The sequence below is a fragment of the Crinia signifera genome, unplaced genomic scaffold (genome assembly GCF_055691185.1).
Source record: "Crinia signifera unplaced genomic scaffold, ASM5569118v1 HAP2_SCAFFOLD_89, whole genome shotgun sequence".
NCBI classification, from domain to species: Eukaryota; Metazoa; Chordata; class Amphibia; order Anura; family Myobatrachidae; genus Crinia; species Crinia signifera.
Window position 1 is genome coordinate 637,136 of NW_028142806.1, and position 22,462 is coordinate 659,597.

Below are 22,462 nucleotides of genomic sequence, written 5' to 3' on the forward strand. Positions count from 1 at the left end.
ACCCTATGCTTGAAACATCTCCCCCATTGTCTGTAAGCGACTAGTCACTTGCTTCAGGCTCCCTCTTTTCTTCTTGTTTTTTTGTCAAGTTTATGGAAGGGGGCTTCTTTTTCTGCTGGACACCATTGCCCTAGCGATACCAGCTCTTTTCTGACCATCCTAGGGCCGGATGCCCCTATGCTATAAATGCCACCAGATCCTGCTGGAAAAGCCATGTGCTGGGTCCTAGGCGGAAGTGCTAGTGCAACATTACGGGAACATTACTTTGGCGTATTACATTTGTAAAAATCCTGCATGGATAGTTTATGATGGTGGGGTCACGGCAGATTTATGATGGGATGGGGGATTTGGACCCAATGGGTGGGTTAAAAAACAACATGAAACCAAATGCTTAGTATGGGTTGTATTTTGGACCTCAACATTTTGGGGACACCCATTGGTTTCTAACACCTGTGCTCTACATTCACCGCTCCTGGTTATTATTAAACAGGCAGAACAGTAAGCGGGCCATGGGGCCGATTCAGGCTGTCTCCGTAAATTGCGAAGATGGCAGATTACCAAGCACTGTCCGAACGCCTGCCCGCCGCCGCCGATTCTCGTTAACACGTGAGGGGGGTGAGTAACGACAACACAATCCCCTCACATGCCTCGGCTGCAGGAGTAATCATTCAACGGTATCGCCGACCATCGAATGACTTCTCCTGCCGTCACAAATAAAATTCAATAGAAACTGAGTTTTATTTGCAAGCGCCGGGACGAAGACGGGGCCGGTAGACATCGCCCCACCCGCGTACTCATGGCAACGTCCAGCATTTTAATGGGGACGCTGGGCGTTCCCGGCCCCGATGCTTGCGGACGGCTTGGTGACTATGCAAATCTCCGAAGCCATTCGCAAAGGGGAGCTGCACATGTGCATTATAGACCCATGCGCAGTTGCGGTCCCAAAAGCATAGGGACGGAGCCGAACTCCCTAAATAGCGAATGAACCAGAATCACCGCCATGCTCACAACAAGCTTACAATCTACAGGGATATAATGTGCTACTTCTATACGTGACATGGGCATGTTTGTGACCAATCAGTAAACTTACAGTCATTTTCGATACTTACATTATGGTCTCAGGTATTGAGAGGAACAACATTAGCAATAAATTAAAAGGATATAATTATTATTTATTGACATTTAAAAACACACAGACACAAGACTGTATAACGTGCTGTGCACAGGCGGAGGCTCAAATTTCCATCTTCAGGAGGATGTCATTGCGTATTTTTGTCAGTTCATCGTTTTCTTTTCAAAACAATATAGCACAGGTATGAGCGCTGTTTGCTGATTATTCTGCACTGCAGCTGCTTAGATAAGGGGGATTACCAACCCCTTAAAAAGACAACAAGCAAAGAAAACAAAGATTTCAAGCAGCGCTTGTGCAGAATAAATTGTATATTTATTTTAAAATTTCATAAAAATTGTGTTGTGGCCAGCAACATGGACAGGACATACATACATAAATGACAAACAATTCCCCTTGGATACTAGTATTTAGCAGGTTAGTTTATGCATGCAATCATCCAGATGGTTAGTCTTAGGGCTTGATAAGTTGTTATTAACGTTTGTTAGTATAGATACAGTCCCCACTTTAAGTGCACATAGTGGTTAGATGCTGCTTTGCAAAACAGAATTTACTTGCTGTTTGGAATGAGGGGACAGGCTCCTGATCCACAGAGGTGAGCTCCCACCGCTGGTGCAGTCCAAATTTGATTGCGGTATTTCTGGGGCTTCCCTACTGGTACAGGTCCATTTGCTGCCAAGTCCTTTCCCCGTGGTCCTCTCTACGCGTTTCTCCGCCTTTCAAGATCAGCGGCTTCCTCAGGAGTATTGGATCCAATACTCCTGAGGAAGCCGCTGATCTTGAAAGGGAGGAGAAACGCGTAGAGAGGACCACGGGGAAAGGACTTGGCAGCAAATGGACCTGTACCAGTAGGGAAGCTGAGAATGGAGGTAGTCTATAGAAGAAGACTAAAGAAGAACCAACAAGGTTTTTGGGGCACACTTGATATAATATACAGTTAAATGGATGTACAGATGATGTAACAATAAAACGTAACTTTTAATTGAAAGCTTAATTAATAAAATAGGTTCATATAACTATATCCACACACCATTTATGTGATTATCGGAGAGCACCATACGTGATGGACTCCCGCCACTTATTATGACAATATCAAGAATAAAGATAATTCAACAAGAGCGAAAATGTTTCGGTAGAGTGTTGCCTAGTACCAATTTTTATATATAATATACGGTATCGGCAATCGGACAGGGCATAGGTCACTGCGCACCACCACTACGATATCCACCACAGTGTCGGCAGAGATGGGTATGGACAGTTGGGGCATGAGAGGAAAAGAGAAGGAGGGGGTCCAAGTTTGTTGTGGCTGCACCTCAACAGTATTAACAGGCGTGCTGCCCCAGTGGATGAATACAGCACTGGATATTCCCTATAGGTCCCCCATATAGGTACTTATCCAGCCTCTCACTGCTTAGCTTCTGTGTTCGGATGGATTACAGGCGGTCCAGTGAAGTATGGCTGTATGGCCCTCGCTGGTTAATTCCGATGTCAATTTTGAGGGTGAGCCAAAGTAAGCTTCTGCTGTCCTAACCGTTCAGAGCAAGGCAGACCTGTTACCCATGTAGCATTGCAGGAGTGTCTGGTGGGTCCCAGGGTCAAGGCTGGTGCGCACAACGAGTCCTTGTTGGAGGCTCAGGCGGTCACGATGTCTCAGCAGTTTGACCAGTTCGGGGTCGGCCTTGACCCTCTGCGCCTTGGTGAGTCGCTTCTGTTGATGGAGAAGATCTTTCAGGCCTTTGATCACCGAACTCCCTTCCTGTATCTGCTCCCAATCGAATCCCAACTGGTCACTGGGGTCCGACTCAGGAGAGGCGTCCATAGCGGCCACTACGGGATCGGAGGTGACAACCGCTCTGCACTCCTTGGGTTGCCTGAACACCGGGGTCTCAACATCTTCGGACCGGTCTTGCTCCTCTTCCTCAACATCTTCAGTGGGCAGGCGGGATAGGGCATCTGCGTTGCCGTTGGATTTGCCACTTCGGTAGACCACGGTGTAGCGAAAGTTGGCTAGACGAGCCATCCATCTCTGCTCCAGTGCCCCCAGTCGGGCTGTTGACAGGTGGGCCAGGGGGTTGTTGTCGGTAACTATCTCGAAGGGAGTGGCAACCAGATAATTCTTAAACTTCTCCGTCACCGCCCAGATGAGAGCGAGCAGTTCGAGCTTGAAGGTGGAGTAGTTCTCGCTGTTCCGCTCCGTCTTCCTGAGGCCCCTGCTGGCGTAGGCAATCACCCTCTCCCTACCGTCCTGGACTTGCGAGAGCACAGCTCCCAGGCCTCGGTGGCTGGCATCAGTGTAGACCCGGAAGGGCTTCTCGTAGTCAGGATAGGCCAGGAGGGGTGCTTCAAGCAGGGCCTGCTTGAGCTGGGCAAAGGACGCCTGGTGTTCCCTTGTCCAGGAGACCACGGACGTGCTCCTTTTCTCTTGACCCGACTTGCCGCGGAGTAGTTCATGGAGGGGCGCGGCCACCTTGGCGAAGTGTTCGATGAAGCGTCGGTAATAGCCAACGAATCCCAAGAAGCTCCGCACGTCCTTGACCGTCCTGGGTGCTGGCCAGTCTTGAACCGCGCAGATCTTCTCGGGATCTGGTTTCACTCCTTCAGCACTGACTATGTGCCCAAGGTACTGCACTTGAGGCTTCAGGAGGTGACACTTGGACGGTTTCAGCTTTAGGCCACATCGCGTCAGCTGCACAAAGACCTCTTCAAGATTCTTCAGATGGTCCTCATACGTCTTGGAAAAGATGATGACGTCATCCAGATACAGGAGGACCATCTCAAAATTCCTGTGGCCCAAACAGTGCTCCATGACCCTTTGAAATGTAGCAGGGGCATTGCAAAGCCCAAAGGGCATCCGGTCAAATTCAAAGAGGCCCATGGGGGTGGTGAATGCTGTCTTTTCCCGGTCTTTGGGGGCCATCGGGATTTGCCAGTACCCGCTGGTCAGATCCAAGGTGGAGAAGTAGACGGCAGTCTTCAGGGCCGTCAGCGACTCTTCGATCCTGGGCAGAGGGTACGCGTCCTTGTGGGTGACTGCGTTTAGCTTCCTGTAGTCGACACAGAAGCGAAGGCTGCCGTCCTTTTTCTTGACTATGACCAGCGGGGCGGCCCATGGGCTGTGACTTTCCTTGATCACACCGGCCTCCTGCATTTCTCCGAGCATGGTCCTCACTGGCTGGTACATGGCCGGTGGAAGCGGCCGGTGTCTTTCCTTAATGGGTGGGCTGGATCCGGTAGGAATATGGTGCTGCACCCCTTCCGCACGTCCGAAGTCGGCTGGGTGTTGGCTGAACGCGCTGGCATTCCGGCAGACGACCTGAAGGACGCCCTCACGCTGTTCTGTTGGGGTATTGGAGTCGCCAACCTGTATCTCCTTCCACCACGCGGTTTCAGTTGTGATCAGGCTCGACTGACCCACCACGGCTTCTAGTTGGGCTTTCGGCAAAGACTCTCCAAGGATATCCTGGAAATCAACCAGGACCACGTTCGCCACTGTGCAGTGTCGGAACAGCCGCACCGGATAGCTGTGCGGGTTCAGCACGCGGACGGGGACTCTCCCACGCTCTACTCTGGCTAACGTCCTGGCCACGGCAAAAGGCTGCTGTCCCTCGAGGTCACACGGTTCAATGACGGCATCATAGTCTCACCCACCTGGGCCAATCCTGGCCTTGCACCAGATCACGTGTTCAGCATTGGGGCGCAGAAGGATGGGTTGTCGGTCGGTGATCCTCGCCTTGCCCACTTCCCCTTGTGAGTTGGTGAAGCGCTTGTGCCCTTCGATCAGGCGCACTGTCTGCTGCATGGCTCTTCGCTCTTTCGGGGCGGCAGCCCGCATCTTGATCCGGAGAGCTTCCACCAGCTTGTCTGGGCAATTTTTTAGGACGTTCATTCCCAGGATGACCGGGGGTAGATGTTCGTTGCAGGTGGACGTGACCAAGCAGCCCTGACGTTCTAGTCGGGCATCTCCAATGTTGAGATCTGCTTCCCAATAGCCGCTGAACTCAATTGGCTGTCCGTTACTGGCCAGCAGACTAAGCCACGGGGTCGGGGGTGACACTATCTCTTCCTCTCTCCAATAGCGTTGAAACGCATCCAGTTGTATCGTTGTCACCTGGGACCCGGTGTCCAAGAGAGCTGCCATTTCCACTCCGTTCACCTTGATCTTCAAGTGGGGGCACTTGCCAACGAACTGCGGCCACCACTCTTGGGTTGGCGGACCTACTGGCGAGGTTCCTCCCGAGGGTCGGTCCCTGGCCTCGGGGTTGAGTCGTTTAAAGGCTGTTTGTCGCACTCTCGTTCGACATGCCCGCTGAGTTTACATCGGCGGCAGATGGGCCTTCCTTGGGCATCAAACTGATCTGTGGAGCGCCTGCCCGACATTCGTGGGATGTCCCACTGTCGCCTGCCTCTTCCACCTGAGTCACGTTGCCATCCTCCTTGACGGGTTTCATTCTGTTCCTTTCGCATGTCCCGTAGCTCTCTCATCATTTCTGTGACTGCCGTGGTGAGGGTTTCCATCTGATTCGAAGTCGCCTGGGCTTGTTGTGTTACTGTGGGCTTGGTCTTTCTGGGTTCAAATCTTGGGAAGAACTGGGCTTGTTCCACCTCATCATCCTCCATTCCCGCTGACGCAGCTCCACCTTCTTCATCGACATTCTGATTTAACCCCAGGATGGTCAAGGTGGTTTCTTTAAACTCCGGGAAGGTGCAGTCGGGTTTCTGTCGCCTCCACATTCTCAGCTGTGACCTGATTGCCTCTCCTCGGGCTCCTTCAATGAAAATGTCAATCAGCGTCTCATCCACTGGAGTAACGTCTTGTGGGGTTCTCGCTTGAATGGCCCGCATCGCTTCCTGCAGTCCTATGGCGAAGTCCCGCAGGGTCTCCTGAGGCTGCTGTTTCCGAGCATACAGTCGCCGTTTCAATTCTGCAGCGGATTGTGCGTTGAAGATGCCGGCCAGCTTCTTCAGTATGCCATCAGCTGACTTCCTTTCTTCCGCCGACCATGACCGGACCTCTGGTCGCGCCGCCCCTTTCAGCTGTCCAATTACCATTCCCGCCTCAGACGACGGCTGTGCACTTGGGAGTCTTCACGGCCCTTTCTGCTGATGAAGACGCACCTGTGGCAGGGGATGGAACACCCGGGAGAGAACCCACAAAAAAGCACAAAACAACCACAGCTGGCAGCAACTGATATTTATTAAATGGAAAATACGGCACGGTTGCTGCGGTTTTCTCAATGAAATATAATAACATCACACTTATAGTACAGACTACACAAATGAATGAATAAATATCCCTGTAAAACACTCTAGGAACCAATGACCACCTCAGTCCGTATCAAAGCTCAGACTGCTTTGGTCATGAGCAATTCTACCTACGGTACCGTAAGACTAAGGGATGACACATAAAATAGCAACAACGATAATGACAGAATAATGCGACAAATAAACTAGGAATAAAAGAGCTGTAATAAAGATAGATATTACAAAAGGATACTGAACTGCTTCACTAAAGAACGTCCACCAGAGGGCACCATACACCTTACCAATACATTTACATTACAGTCTCGGATGTGAGTAAGTGTCCCTAAACTCAAATAAAGGTCCCACGACGTTCAATCCTCTGGGTGAGCAACGGGCCTACCTAAGTGTGCACACTTTTATAAAAAGACTACGGCAAGATAACGGTCCCCTTAGGGGTACAGGCGAGTCCCCGCTCCCTGGGTAACTCCCTGCTAGTACTGTGGCAACTTGTCGCTAGGGCTGGGCTTAACCGGGCAATTGGGTCAGTGGCACAGGCAAGTGTCCTCTTTACTTAAATACTGCGGTGAGGCAATGTCCCAATGGGTGGGTATGGCCAGGCAGACCCACAATGGCACAACAGGGCGGCAGGACTGTTAATTAAGTGGAAGTCTATCTTCCCCCAGGGACCCTTGTGGAAGGGGATAATACTGAACGTCCCAAGGGACAAGGTCTCCGGGAGGGGCTTGGGCTCACAGGGTGCTGGCCAGGTGGGTGGCAATGAGTACCTGATCAATCGGCTTCCGTTGCCGGCTCCTGCCAGTATCGATACGGCTCCCGGCTTCTGGGTCTTTTCTCTGCTCCCACAGGTCGGCGGGGGTCACTGCAGCTTCTCCTGTCCCGCGGCGTCAGCAGCATCTTCTCTTCTAGGTGCAGGCAGCATCTTCCCTGGACACCGGCAGTCTTCTGTGACGTGACCCGGCGCTCCGCTCTCCGCCCGCTGTCACTCACGTCGGCTGGGGGTGTCTTCTCCCCTCTGCTGCTCCCGGTCTCCTCACCGCTGGGACGCCTGCTGCTGGAGACTGCTTCAGCTTGACACGGCGTCTCTCACAGCTCCCCGGCACGCTTTCCCCGTGTCAGTCTTCCGCTGCGCACCGCTCTGCTAGCAGGTTAGTGGCACCTTCTTCAGAGGCTCCGTTTTCTTCTCTCCCTTCTCGGTGCCTCTTCTGCCTACACGCTGCCGGGCGCCCGCTGTCAATCACCGCCGGAGGCTTCAGGCTGGGTGACGCGCAGTCTTCTGTTCTCCTCACGCCGCTCTGCTCATCAGTCACGCTTTCGCTGCAGCTCTCCTCTCTGCTCTCAGGTCAGTCTTTTATGCCCTCCTTCCTCACGCCGACACCATGGGGCTCACCTCTGACCCCTGTTCCTTCGCGCCATTCCAGCGCCAGGCAGGCTCCTTTCACGTGAACAGGAGCTGGGCGCTCACTGGGCTCATTAACCCCTTCCGTGCCTGCTAGGCAGGAAAAGGATTTCTGGTCAATAAATTCCACCTGAGGCACCACACAAGGGGCACCTTGGCAGTGGGGTGCCACACTTGTGCTGGCTGGATGGATGAGAGAGCCACGAAGAATGGATAGTTTAGTGATGGGAGGTGCTAACAAACAGAACCCTCATCTCTGCTGTCAAATATCATGCTAGCATCGGATGATTTGATGAGAGTCAGAGGATCATGCGATAGCTTCCTCTAAGATGAAAGAGGACGGGGAGGGATAGGGATGAGGGAATAAGAGCCCTTAGGGCTTTAGAGAAAATTCATTTTATGAAGAAAAAATGGTAAATGTACCCACGGTCCCTAGATAGGAGGGAGATTGGTCCCTAGTGTCAATGTATATGTTACAAAAGACACCAGAAACAAACCGGGGAGTCCAGTTATTGATTGGGGTAATTAGGGCTGAGAATAATGAATGATTCAGTCCTTAGAATTCTGTGCTGCAGTAGATATAAACACAACTTGGTAGTAAGTGTGAGGTCTCCCAACAGACCATGTGGATGTAATCAGACACTGATTAAACGGGTAGTATTAGGTATCAGACGTCTAAATGACATGCATGAGTGATAGGTTACTATACATCACAGAGAACCACACTGCAGAGTGTTTTGGAAAACAGGTATTAGCAATATAACCTGGAGAGAATGTATGCTGTCACCAGGTATGCAGGGTTAAATACAAGCACAAATGCAGTAGGCAAATCAATAACTTGCAACTAAGGGGTTAATATTCTACTAGTACCATATAGACAAATCTAGTGATCAAGCAGATAAATATGCAGATAATGCTATTAAATGCCACACAGACTCATGCAGTCTCACTTTAGAGAATCCCTCTTTTCAAAATTAGGTGGGTATTAAAGGGAACAATAGGGATGATTGTTGCCCGTGAGACCAGGGTGTGGGGGGTTAACCCCGTTACCTGCGCCGGCTGCGGCCGGTGGGGAGGACACTGCTCTTGAGTTGGGTGCAAGTCCAGGACAGGAGCATGGGAGGCTGCAGAGGGTGCTGGCCGTGTGGTGCGCGCTATTGCGCCGTGTGCGGGGTGACAGCGGGACGGCTGGAAGATAACTCCGTCACACCCCTGTGACCAAGCTTTACGCGAAACACGTGTCAGGACGCACGTGGTCACGCCCACCGCCCCCACCAGTGCCGGCTGAAAACTCCAAACTGAGACGGAGTTATCTTCCAGCCGTCCCGCTGTCACCCCGCACACGGCGCAATAGCGCGCACCACACGGCCAGCACCCTCTGCAGCCTCCCATGCTCCTGCCCAGGACTAAACTATCTATTCTTCGTGGCTCTCTCATCCATCCAGCCAGCACAAGCACTCCTGCAATGCTACATGGGTAACAGGTCTGCCTTGCTCTGAACGGTTAGGACAGCAGAAGCTTACTTTGGCTCACCCTCAAAATTGACATCGGAATTAACCAGCGAGGGCCATACAGCCATACTTCACTGGACCGCCTGTAATCCATCCGAACACAGAAGCTAAGCAGTGAGAGGCTGGATAAGTACCTATATGGGGGACCTATAGGGAATATCCAGTGCTGTATTCATCCACTGGGGCAGTACGCCTGTTAATACTGTTGAGGTGCAGCCACAACAAACTTGGACCCCCTCCTTCTCTTTTCCTCTCATGCCCCAACTGTCCATACCCATCTCTGCCGACACTGTGGTGGATATCGTAGTGGTGGTGCGCAGTGACCTATGCCCTGTCCGATTGCCGATACCGTATATTATATATAAAAATTGGTACTAGGCAACACTCTACCGAAACATTTTCGCTCTTGTTGAATTATCTTTATTCTTGATATTGTCATAATAAGTGGCGGGAGTCCATCACGTATGGTGCTCTCCGATAATCACATAAATGGTGTGTGGATATAGTTATATGAACCTATTTTATTAATTAAGCTTTCAATTAAAAGTTACGTTTTATTGTTACATCATCTGTACATCCATTTAACTGTATATTATATCAAGTGTGCCCCAAAAACCTTGTTGGTTCTTCTTTAGTCTTCTTCTATAGACTACCTCTATTCTCAGTTGATATTCTGAACTTTTTCTTGGGAGCACCACCAACCAGTAAAACAGCCTGTCAGGGTCTTTCCCGCACGGCTTTCCTCTTATGTTGGTTTACTTCAATTAACAACGCTTAAATCATACCCAGTAATTCTTCCCCCAAGCCTGTGCCAGCCCAACCCCTATCTCAAACCAGTAGGGAAGCCCCAGAAATACCGCAATCAAATTTGGACTGCACCAGCGGTGGGAGCTCACCTCTGTGGATCAGAAGCCTGTCCCCTCATTCCAAACAGCAAGTAAATTCTGTTTTGCAAAGCAGCATCTAACCACTATGTGCACTTAAAGTGGGGACTGTATCTATACTAACAAACGTTAATAACAACTTATCAAGCCCTAAGACTAACCATCTGGATGATTGCATGCATAAACTAACCTGCTAAATACTAGTATCCAAGGGGAATTGTTTGTCATTTATGTATGTATGTCCTGTCCATGTTGCTGGCCACAACACAATTTTTATGAAATTTTAAAATAAATATACAATTTATTCTGCACAAGCGCTGCTTGAAATCTTTGTTTTCATCGTTTTCTTTTGCCTGTAACGTCTAGCCAGCATCGGGCTCCCTATAGACGGTTTGGGAAGGGGTGGCAGTAAGGTCCTCAGGTCCTAGTACCTTTTAGTTTGTGGAATACAACCACGCAGGCGCATTGGACTGTTACAGGGCATTACCGTTACTGTACTGAGACATTTCCACTTTTCACCAAGCGCCTGGGATGCTCTTTGTACAACTTTTGAAACACCTTCAGTCTTTGCCGTGTGCAGAGCCTTCCATAGGATTTCCAAGTCAACTGAATTTAGTTCCTCATAAGATATGAAGTCCTTTATTGCTGTTATATGCCTCACAACTGCCCAAGCTTCTGCAGATGCAGGAAACGCTTTTATTGCTTCAAGTAGCAAGGCCTTCAGATGGCGTTTCTTAGCCAGTTTGCGATAAATGGCCGTTATGTCCCTTGTGTCCCACCACTCGGTGGCACCTTCCAGGACAATGGCCCTGCAGCCCAGGTGGGGAAGGCAGTGGCCGAGGCAGACTGCTGCAGCTGATACGATTTCTGGGTTATAGCTGTGCAGATTGACCAATAATGTGCTGCAATGTTCATCAATCAATCTGGTGATGGAACTGAATGGAAGCCTTCTGGATTGCTGGACTAGCTCACCAAACAGCTTAGTTGCACATAGTCGGGTGCTTGGTTGTTTATCATTGAGATACTGTGCGATGTGGCTGAGTATGTCATCATCGTATTTGTACCAAGCTTTCTCCTTATGCAACTCCAGAATGGCCAGCAATGGTTCTAGGATCATGTAGACCGAGTTCTGATTTTCTTCTTTCTTTAACTCGCGCACGAGTGCCCCTGTAAGGGCTTTTCTGAATTTTATAGTCAGATTTATAAAGGTCTTTGTGGTGTATTTAATGCAGTCTAAAATCTTTTGGCGCGTATAGATATTAACGCCGTCCATTATGCGCAATAGATCATTGAGGAGTCCTTTATGTAGGTCTCTTGGCAGACTCAATGGAAATGACAGGAGAGATGCGCAAATTGTGACACTTGTTTGTTTGGTGTCTACATCCTTCGAGTCCCATAGTGGCCTAAGAAGTCCCAACATCTCTGTGCATTTCCCAGTTTTGATCATTTCCATAACAAAGTCATCCAGAAGTTCAGACTCGTTATACAGACTGCCAGATAGATCTTTCCGGTACACTGCTTCGGGACCATAGACAATGAGCTTGGCCTTGGGGTGCTGGTCTACGTGGCTGGCATCGGTGCTGGGTGTTGTTGGTCTCTGCTGGTGGTCGGCCAGTAAGGTAGACACTTGGTGTATAGTGGCTGTTATGATCTCTTGGACCTCAGCACAATCCACGTTTTGCACTTCCCAGTTAGCTAGCACAGTGCGGGCTTTTGTGAACAATAGGACAATATTTGGCTCTTCCATGCCATTACCTCCGAAGGCCACAGAGGCATTATTGATGAACATGGCAAATACCTTTTGGGTGCCAGGATGAGTTGCGGCTACCATGTTGTCACATATTTCCGCTAATAAATACACCTTCCGATTGAAGGGAACGGTGGGATAAGACATTATAGCAGTTAGGGTGGTAAATATAGACAGACACGAGGAGTACCCGATGCTTTGAACGGTAGTCACAAGCTCCTCAATAGTGGCCTCCATGTAGTCCCGGGCTAAGTAATAAAGGACTTTGCTGGCTGAAAGCCAAAGGCCCTCACTGTTGACACACTCTGCCCCTAGCATTGTCTTTACAACGGCCGGTATGATGTTGCTGAATAAGCTGCTCACGTCCGTTCTTAGCCGTAAGACGTGGCTCAGAAAGTCAAAGATCACGTGTCTGTCTGTAAGGGCCATCCAGTGCATCTCCTTCCTGATGACATGATTTATCGTGCGGATCTTCTGCACAAGGCCCTCCAATGGCATGCAGGCAATGATATCAGGCAGACATCTCTTCATCACATGAGAGTAGATGGGTTTCAGTTCATCCAGGATCTTCTTACTGGAGTTTAGGTTCATAGTAAATTCTTTTTTTTTTTTTTTTATTTTGTGTCTAAAAAAATAAATAAAGGGTTATCTACTGTGGTACAATTACTAAGCCTCGTTCTGTGTAAGAGAGGAGAGCTCCTCATACGTGCAACTAAATCTATATTATCTGGTTATTTGACTATGATCAAAAAACAAGTGCTTACACATTCAACCTCTCACAGTTATTGACTCTATGGTCTGCTGACCTATTCCAATATCCCCAAATGCCCTGGTATTTAGAACTCGAACCCCTGGATGCATGCACAAATTTCTCATGTTCACTGGTCTGGTTCACTAGATTGACCCATTCTCCATGGAGCGGTCCCAAAGGGGACATCCACCTACGTGCTATTATTACCTTCGCTAGGGCCGCTAGGTTCTTTGCCAACTGCTTCATTTCCCGATTAATTGTCCCTTCCGCCCAAATCCCAAGGACCAGATTTAGTTTATTTAAGGTATTTCGTGGGACACCAATCAGGACCAAAGTTTTAATTATTTCATCCCAAAACCTACTAACCATCTTGCAGCTCCACAACAAGTGGTCAAGGGTGGCTTCCCCTTCTCCACATTTCGGACAACTATCAGACCCTCCTCCAGCGAATTTTTTCATTCTTTACTATGTATTCCTTCACACAATATAAATGTGAAAGCTGGATATAATGCAGAGGTGACTAGAGGGGTAGTAATCTAGGCCAAGTATTATTCCGGCCTTACCCAAAGCTGGTTCTTTATCCAAAGATGTTTTCTTATTGGAATCCAGTCCTCTGTAATCCAGTAGTCAGTATTAAATATTTTTTCCAATGGGGTTTTCGGACTCAAATAAATTGAGAAGAAATCACTCAGAGAGAAGCAATGCGGTTCTAACTGTAGAGCTGTCACCACAAAGTGGCTGGCAGTTGCCCAGCATCGCTTTATGTAGGACAGCCTGTGTGATTGTGACATCACAGGCATGTAGAGGGCAGTAAGCAAAGGTGTCAGGACCTGTGGTTAGGAAAGGGACTAGTGTACTGGTAGAACTACTAATCTTATCACATCAACCATGATCTTATAAAAGCCAGTCCAATCCCAACTGTCACGTTACCGTCTGGGTTTCACAGATGACAGTTAGGGGCTGACTGGCTTCTGTAATGTCACCTTCCACTTGGTCACTTCATCAGGCTTAAGGTGGCCATACACACGCAGATTTATCTGCAGATCTGTCTGGTTGGAACAAAAACCTGGTTATGGATGAGAGCAAATGACAGTTGACCATTTGCTTGGAAATGCTGGAAAACTGTCAAACTGTCACTCATCCATAACCATGTATTTGTTCCAACCAACCAGATCTGAAGATAAATCTTACTAGTGTATGGGCACCTTAAATGTACCTGTCCTAGTTCCTAGCGCAAAGATCTAGTTCCTAGCGCTACCTTTGTGTGCGGTTCTAAGTTACTATAAAGGAGCCCATACACGCTCCGTTCTGGGCGTCCGTTTTGTACTTTTAAAGTACACATCGTATCGCATCGAATGCCTTGTGCATGCAATGCGATTCGATGTAAAGATAGTACAAAAAGTATGTGCAGCACATGTACTGTACGATGAGCTGTGCGGGAGCGCGCATCTCAGAGTACAAAACGGACGGAGCAGGAACGGAGCGTGTATGGGCACCTTAAGGGGGGTGGGAAATCAGTTCAAGGGCAAATAATGTCATTTACTCAGATTATAGCTATGCATTTACATTCCTATAAGTGTAACCTCACACATATGTACCCCTAGCTATGCATTAACATTCCTATAGATCTTACCCCACATAGGGCCAGATGTATCAAGCTTCAAAAAGTCATTAAGTGGAGAGTGATCAACAAGCAGCCAATCAGCTCCTACCCTTCATTTTTAAAACCCAGCCTGGCAGGTAGGAGCTGATTGGCTAGTGGTTTATCACTCTCCATTTTATCACTTTTTGGCCTTTACACATACTTGCCCACCTTTATAGTCTCCTCTCCATGAGAAGCCCAGAGAGGAGACTCTCTCTGCAGTTTTCGGGGGGTGGAGCTTGCCATCATTAAGCCCTGCCCCCATTTCAGTAAATGCCGCTATTCGCGGCTCTTAGGGGAGGGGATGGTACCAGTTGCATCATTTTAGCTCCGCCCCTCCTAGATGAGGGGGGCCTAATAGCAAATTAGCAAAGTATTAGTCTGACGTACAGTGGAATATGGATAGTGAGATTTAAGCTGTGTACACACGGGGGCGATAGGGGCTGAAATCGCTGGAAATATGGTCGCAGGTGACCATATTGCCAGTGATAGAAATGTGCCCCGGCGATAAATCGCGATAAATCGCCGGGTGCGTGCTCCCGTTTTCTGCCCCATTCTAATCGCCAGCTGATTACCTCTGCGGCACCGCCGGCTGAGGTTCCTTCTCATCAGCGACCATCTGCTAGCAATATATCTCCCCCCGTGTGTACGGGGCTTTAGAAATGAATTTACTATTAACTCTCCTATTTGCCATCAATGTGGATCATTTTCAGATGCAAATAAACCTAATTTCTATTGTGGTATCTTTAAATTGCCATTAGTAACACTAATCAGACTGTGTGGTTTGTCGCTTTCTGATGATGTCAAATATAAGACACAGGTGTATTATTTATTTATTACCAGTTTCTTATATATCGCATACATGTTCCGCAGCGCTGTACAGAGAATATTTGAACATTCACATCAGTCCCTGCCCCAGCGGAGTTTACAATCTATGTCCCCTTCCACATGTACACGCACACAGACATTCTAGGGTTAATTTGTTGGGAGCCAATTAGCCTACCAGTATATTTTTGGATTGTGGGAGGAAACCGGAGTACCCGGTGTAAACCCACGCAAGCACGGGGAGAACATACAAACTCTGCACAGTTAGGGCCATGATGGGAATGGAACCCATGTCCTCAGCACTGTGAGGCAGTAATGCTAACCATAACACCGTCCGTACTGCCCGCCACCTCTGGGTTTGCTTCTGAGCCGGGCCATCTTGGCTGGGATTACATGTGATATATTGTATGCTAAAGGATATATATGTATGGAATGCTGCAGATTTCTGCCACCCTGCTACTTCTGTCAGTGCCGTCTGCTGATGCAGCTGTGGTTATGTCCCCTGTGCTTGTCTTCTATCGTATTCACCTGTTTCCTGTTTGCTTACTTCTCTATGTACTCTGTAATTGGGCGCTGCGGAACCCTTGTGGCGCCATATAAATAAAGGATAATAATAATAATATAATAAACCTTTTTTATATGTATTTCTTTTTCGGTTTATCCTGTTTGTATTGTATTTTATAGATTAAACACTTAACCAATGGGAAATGATTTCTTTCCTGCATAAAATCAAAAGTAACCAAGATTATTCCTGCTCCTGATTTTCCCGATATGTCGTCAAATGGGCCAGATGCAGCTCTGTTAGCTGGCCCTCCATCCACTAGGGCGTGGAGGGAGAATATAATAGTGCGCCGAGCGAAGCAAGGCACCGTCATTCGGGACAAAGAGAGTGGAAAAACTCATGTCGACCTTTTCACTGTCGACCTAATGCTTGAGCCGACCTTTTGACCCTGTCGACCATCAGTGGTCGATCCAATGCATATGGACTTTAGTTTGGTCGACCTAATGATCCATCCACCTCTATATACAGAGCGTGTGGTGGCGTTATATAAGGTGACAGCCGTTAGATGCAGCAGATGGCCACCATCCACCTCTATATACAGAGCGTGTGGTGGTGTTATATAAGGTGACAGCCGTTAGATGCAGCAGATGGCCACCATCCACCTCTATATACAGAGCGTGTGGTGGTGTTATATAAGGTGACAGCCGTTAGATGCAGCAGATGGCCACCATCCACCTCTATATACAGAGCGTGTGGGGGTGTTATATAAGGTGACAGCCGTTAGATGCAGCAGAGGGCCACCATCCACCTCTATATACAGAGAGTGTGGTGGTGTTATATAAGGTGACAGCCGTTAGATGCAGCAGATGGCCACCATCCACCTCTATATACAGAGCGTGTGGTGGCGTTATATAAGGTGACAGCCGTTAGATGCAGCAGATGGCCACCATCCACCTCTATATACAGAGCGTGTGGTGGTGTTATATAAGGTGACAGCCGTTAGATGCAGCAGATGGCCACCATCCACCTCTATATACAGAGCATGTGGTGGTGTTATATAAGGTGACAGCAGCCGTTAGATGCAGCAGATGGCCACCATCCACCTCTATATACAGAGCGTGTGGTGGTGTTATATAAGGTGACAGCCGTTAGATGCCGCAGATGGCCACCATCCACCTCTATATACAGAGCGCGTGGTGGCGTTATATAAGGTGACAGCCGTTAGATGCAGCAGATGGCCACCATCCACCTCTATATATAGAGCGTGTGGTGGCGTTATATAAGGTGACAGCCGTTATATGCAGCAGATGGCCACCATCCACCTCTATATACAGAGCGTGTGGTGGCGTTATATAAGGTGACAGCCGTTAGATGCAGCAGATGGCCACCATCCACCTCTATATACAGAGCATGTGGTGGTGTTATATAAGGTGACAGCCGTTAGATGCCGCAGATGGCCACCATCCACCTCTATATACAGAGCGTGTGGTGGTGTTATATAAGGTGACAGACGTTAGATGCAGCAGATGGCCACCATCCACCTCTATATACAGAGCGTGTGGTGGCGTTATATAAGGTGACAGCCGTTAGATGCAGCAGATGGCCACCATCCACCTCTATATACAGAGCGTGTGGTGGCATTATATAAGGTGACAGCCGTTAGATGCAGCAGATGGCCACCATCCACTTCTATATACAGAGCGTGTGGTGGTGTTATATAAGGTGACAGCCGTTAGATGCAGCAGATGGCCACCATCCACCTCTATATACAGAGAGTGTGGTGGTGTTATATAAGGTGACAGCCGTTAGATGCAGCAGATGGCCACCATCCACCTCTATATACAGAGAGCGTGGTGGCATTATATGAGGTGACAGCCGTTAGATGCCGCAGATGGCCACCATCCACCTCTATATACAGAGCATGTGGTGGTGTTATATAAGGTGACAGCCGTTAGATGCCGCAGATGGCCACCATCCACCTCTATATACAGAGCGTGTGGTGGTGTTATATAAGGTGACAGACGTTAGATGCAGCAGATGGCCACCATCCACCTCTATATACAGAGCGTGTGGTGGCGTTATATAAGGTGACAGCCGTTAGATGCAGCAGATGGCCACCATCCACCTCTATATACAGAGCGTGTGGTGGCATTATATAAGGTGACAGCCGTTAGATGCAGCAGATGGCCACCATCCACTTCTATATACAGAGCGTGTGGTGGTGTTATATAAGGTGACAGCCGTTAGATGCAGCAGATGGCCACCATCCACCTCTATATACAGAGAGTGTGGTGGTGTTATATAAGGTGACAGCCGTTAGATGTAGCATATGGCCACCATCCACCTCTATATACAGAGCGTGTGGTGGCGTTATATAAGGTGACAGCGTTAGATGCAGCAGATGGCCACCATCCACCTCTATATACAGAGCGTGTGGTGGCGTTATATAAGGTGACAGCCGTTAGATGCAGCAGATGGCCACCGTCCACCTCTATATACAGAGCGCGTCGTGGCGTTATATAAGGTGACAGCCGTTAGATGTAGCAGATGGTCACCATCCACCTCTATATACAGAGAGAGTGGTGGCGTTATATAAGGTGACAGCCGTTAGATGCAGCAGATGGCCACCATCCACCTCTATAAACAAAGCGTGTGGTGGTGTTATATAAGGTGACAACCGTTAGATGCAGCAGATGGCCACCATCCACCTCTATATACAGAGCGTGTGGTGGCGTTATATAAGGTGACAGCCGTTAGATGCAGCAGATGGCCACCATCCACCTCTATATACAGAGCGTGTGGTGGCGTTATCTAAGGTGACAGCCATTAGATGCAGCAGATGGCCACCATCCACCTCTATATACAGAGCACACGTGGAGACAAAGGCCTGTGTTTTATTATAGTACATAGAGGATCCCTTCTGTGCAAAACTATAACTTTTAGCGTTAGTTACTACAAGGCCAGGGACTCCGCCACGTGGCGATAAGTTCTGGGCCTTTTACAGTAACGTAAAGCGTCTATTGTGTATTACGCAAGGTGCGCGCGCACGTGCTCACATCGGGAAATTTTCGCATCTTTGAACGTGATTTACGGATTGAGTGCGGGATTTATTTCGCATCTTGATACGTAACTTTCGGACGAAGTTAAGGGATTTATTCCATATTTATGCGCAATTACTGCGTATAGCGAAACCCGAGCGCAACCTTGCAAATACACTGTAGAACACGTGGGTGGCCGATTCATCGGCGGCCTGTGAACAGGTTTAACAAAACACACGTACACACGTGGCTGTTCACTGGCACTGCACATGCAGCACACATAGGAACTCAAAGGTGAACAGTATTAAATCACTAGCTTTATTTAAAACAGTATAGTAATATACTGTGGATAAGGCGGTGATTAATAAGAGAGAAAAAAAGTTTTTCTTTTTGTTCATTTTCTCATAAACAAGCAACTCAAGCATTATTTTAATAGATTCCTATAGCTATTTAAAAGGGGATTTATACCTGCATAAGTACCTAGTGAGAAGCTACCAGCCTGGGAAGATTTTTCTGTACAGAAATATTTCAAGTTTAAGCATAAGACCAAGGTGTAACTAGCACCCAGTGTGAAACAAAACTGAGGTGAACGGGTGTGTGACGACACGACTTAGCGCAGTTAGCGTAGTCCGGTGTAGGACGGTTCATTGTCCGGTGTAGGACAGTCCGGTGTAGGACAAGGTGCATGTGACGGCGTGCCCATAGGAACTGCCCCTTCCGTGGAACTACCTATTTTGATCCATCGGAAGGGTACAAGAAGCTAAATCGGAACCCAGTGATCCGATCAGCTGCTTTAGAAATACCAGTTTTTGGCGATACAGGAAAAAACAGTTTTGTTGTGTCCTGGAAAAATTTGGGCCGCACCTTGCAAGTTGACTAGTAGTTCGCTACTAGTTGAAAGACTTGGTGATTGAGTATTATTACCTCGTACCCTTCGCGCCTCACTTGATTGTGGGAACGTTCTAGGTCGCTGAGAAGGAGTGTTTTGGGAGCTACTCACGATATAAACGACCCACCGGTGTCTACTAAGTTGTGAACGTTTATTCCTGTAATCATGGGTAATAACGGGTCGCACAGGGATACCGTGCTAGTTAGGGAGGAATCTAGTCGACCAAAAGGGTCGGCAGCTTTCATTATGTGCAGTAAGCACGGTGAACGAGCAGTTGTTTACCAAAATAAATGGAAAAAGATGACACAGGGCAGCAAGTTAGAATTTCCCAGCGTTGGTAGCTTTGATCCAGAAATCTTATCGGCAGTAAAAGATGAAATATGTCTACTCTCCAGTCGTAAGAAGAGAGTGAAGCACATAGAAATTCTTAAATTGTGGCAGAAGGAAGGACAGGAACAATGGGGAATCAGATGTCTGGCAATACCAGATACAATCAGCCACAATAAGAATGCAACCGCAACCGCAACAGCCCCCCCACCCCCATATGTGCTGGAGGGGTTAATAACCACTAAGCAAAATATCCGTAAAGATTTAACCATTGCTAACTTGTACCCTGTCTTATCCCCTTACAAGGAAACCAGAGAGGAAAACGATCAGCTGTTGACATTGGCCGTCTCCCATGCAATTAACATGATTGAAGGAAAGGCTGAACCAGCAAAACCTGCTGCTGGGGCTCCAGCACAGGAAGAGGAGACGGCTGATGCCAACAGCATAGTCTTGGACCCAGGTAAGAAAGCACTACACAACACAGACACAGACAACCCCACGCCAGGACCCAGTAATGCGGATGTGGTGCAAACATACCCTGTACGCACGCTGGAGGTTCCTTATGGTAAGGCAGACAGAGAGGGTGTGATACCTACCAGAAAGATGACCATGCTAAACCCATGGACACGGTTAGAACTGCGGTCCATCATTTCAGATTTCCCTGATCCTAGGAAAGATCTGACATTATGTCAGAAATTTGTAAGGGATCTGGGAAACTCTGATGAACCCACCAACAAGTATTGGAGAATCATGTTGAGGGCCTGTCTCCCTACTCACATCGATATCTTGAAATTTATTCAGGATAGCGGGTTGAGAGCCGACAAGGAAATAAATGATGAGGTCAACCAGGAAAATATATGCCTAATAAACCTACAGTTGGGGGTATATTTTCCTGCAGCAGTGGAATATAGCAAGATATTCACTATCAAACAAAAAGATGGTGAAACCGCTGGTGATTATTTAACCAGGGCCTTGAAAACGGTATCAAAATACACTGGTGTCTCCGAGCCTAAGGACAACCCCCACCTGAGGGAAATGATTGTCTCTGTGCTGGTGGAAGGGCTTAAAGAAAATCTGAGAGCCAGAGTCCAAACATCTTTCCCAAATTGGCGTGGAATGACAGTAGATGCCCTACGGGAATCTGCCATGGACCACGACCGTAACATTAAGAAGCACAGAGAGCTGCAAACTGATAAATTGATGATGGTTAGCATCCAAGCTTTCAGTAAGGCCCCTAACAAGACCCCACACCATCAGAACACCAGAGACACAGGTAGAAAGCCAATAATTTGCTACAACTGCAATAGGGAGGGACACTTTGCAAATCGATGCAAATCAGGAAACCCTAGGAGTTACCAAACACATAAGCGAGACTGGGAGCCTCACCAGGGTGAGACGCGGAGATACCCAACCCCTAGACAATGGGAGGAGACAGACAGGTCAAGCAACATGCCTCCTCCCCATCTGATGGCTGACACTGTACTAAGGGCAACTCAGGTAAGACAATAGGAAACAGGTCATACCTGTATCCTACAGCCAGTTAGATTAACACAGCACCTTAGAGAGGAACCTCAGGTAAAGGTTGATATAGCTGGAGTAAGGCAAACCTTTTTGGTTGATACAGGGGCGGCCAGATCTGTTCTCAACACTCCCCTTCACTTGGGTTTCACTGACCAATCAGTAGCAGCAATTGGGGTAACAGGAAAAATACAACATTACCCACTGACGAAACCAGCGGAGGTTACAATCGGGCCTCTGCATACCAAACATTCTTTCCTGTTGGCTGCAGCTGCCCCGACTAACATCCTGGGTAGAGATTTACTATGTAAAATGGGATGTGTCATCTATTGCACCCCCGATGGGGTATTTCTGGACACTCCTAGAGATCTTGCACAAGAAGTGCAAGATATGCTGGACAGTCCTCAGAGGCTAATGTTGTATTCAACTGTTATAGAATCAAATCCATCTAGGGTAGCTGAAATTACAGCACAAATACCGAGTTCCCTTTGGACTAAAGATGGACAGGATGCTGGGCTGATGGCAAATGTAGCTCCAGTAGAGATCCACTTAAAAGAAGGCAGGATAGCCCCAAAAATACCGCAATACCCTTTAAAACCCGAAGTTGAACTAGGAGTATACCCAGTGATCCAGCGATTGCTTCAACAAGAAATCCTAGTTAGAATTTCCAGTACGGCCAATAGTCCCATCTTTCCTGTGAAAAAGAGCGGGGGGAGGGGCTACAGACTAGTGCAGGATCTAAGAGGGGTAAACAAAGTAGTTGAGAGACAATTCCCCGTAGTGCCAAACCCAGCTGTCATCCTGATGCAAATACCACCTCACTGTACCCATTTCACAGTCATTGATTTGTGTTCTGCGTTTTTCTCTGTCCCTCTACACCCTGACAGCCAGTATCTGTTTGCCTTTACCTACAGAGGAGTACAGTATACCTGGACACGACTCCCCCAGGGATTCATAGACAGCCCCAGCATCTTCTCCCAGGCCTTGCATGATTGTTTACAATCCTTTCAACCCATGAGTGGTTCGATACTAATACAATAT

At 48.2% G+C, this 22,462-nt stretch overlaps 2 pseudogenes; one reads left to right on the top strand and one right to left on the bottom strand.

Moving 5' to 3' along the window:
* Nucleotides 1-2,476: 2,476 nt before the first annotated feature.
* Nucleotides 2,477-2,595, bottom strand: LOC146056791 (5S ribosomal RNA; annotated as a pseudogene).
* A 6,759-nt stretch (nucleotides 2,596-9,354) lies between these two features.
* LOC146056792 (5S ribosomal RNA) lies at nucleotides 9,355-9,473 on the top strand (annotated as a pseudogene).
* Nucleotides 9,474-22,462: the final 12,989 nt, after the last annotated feature.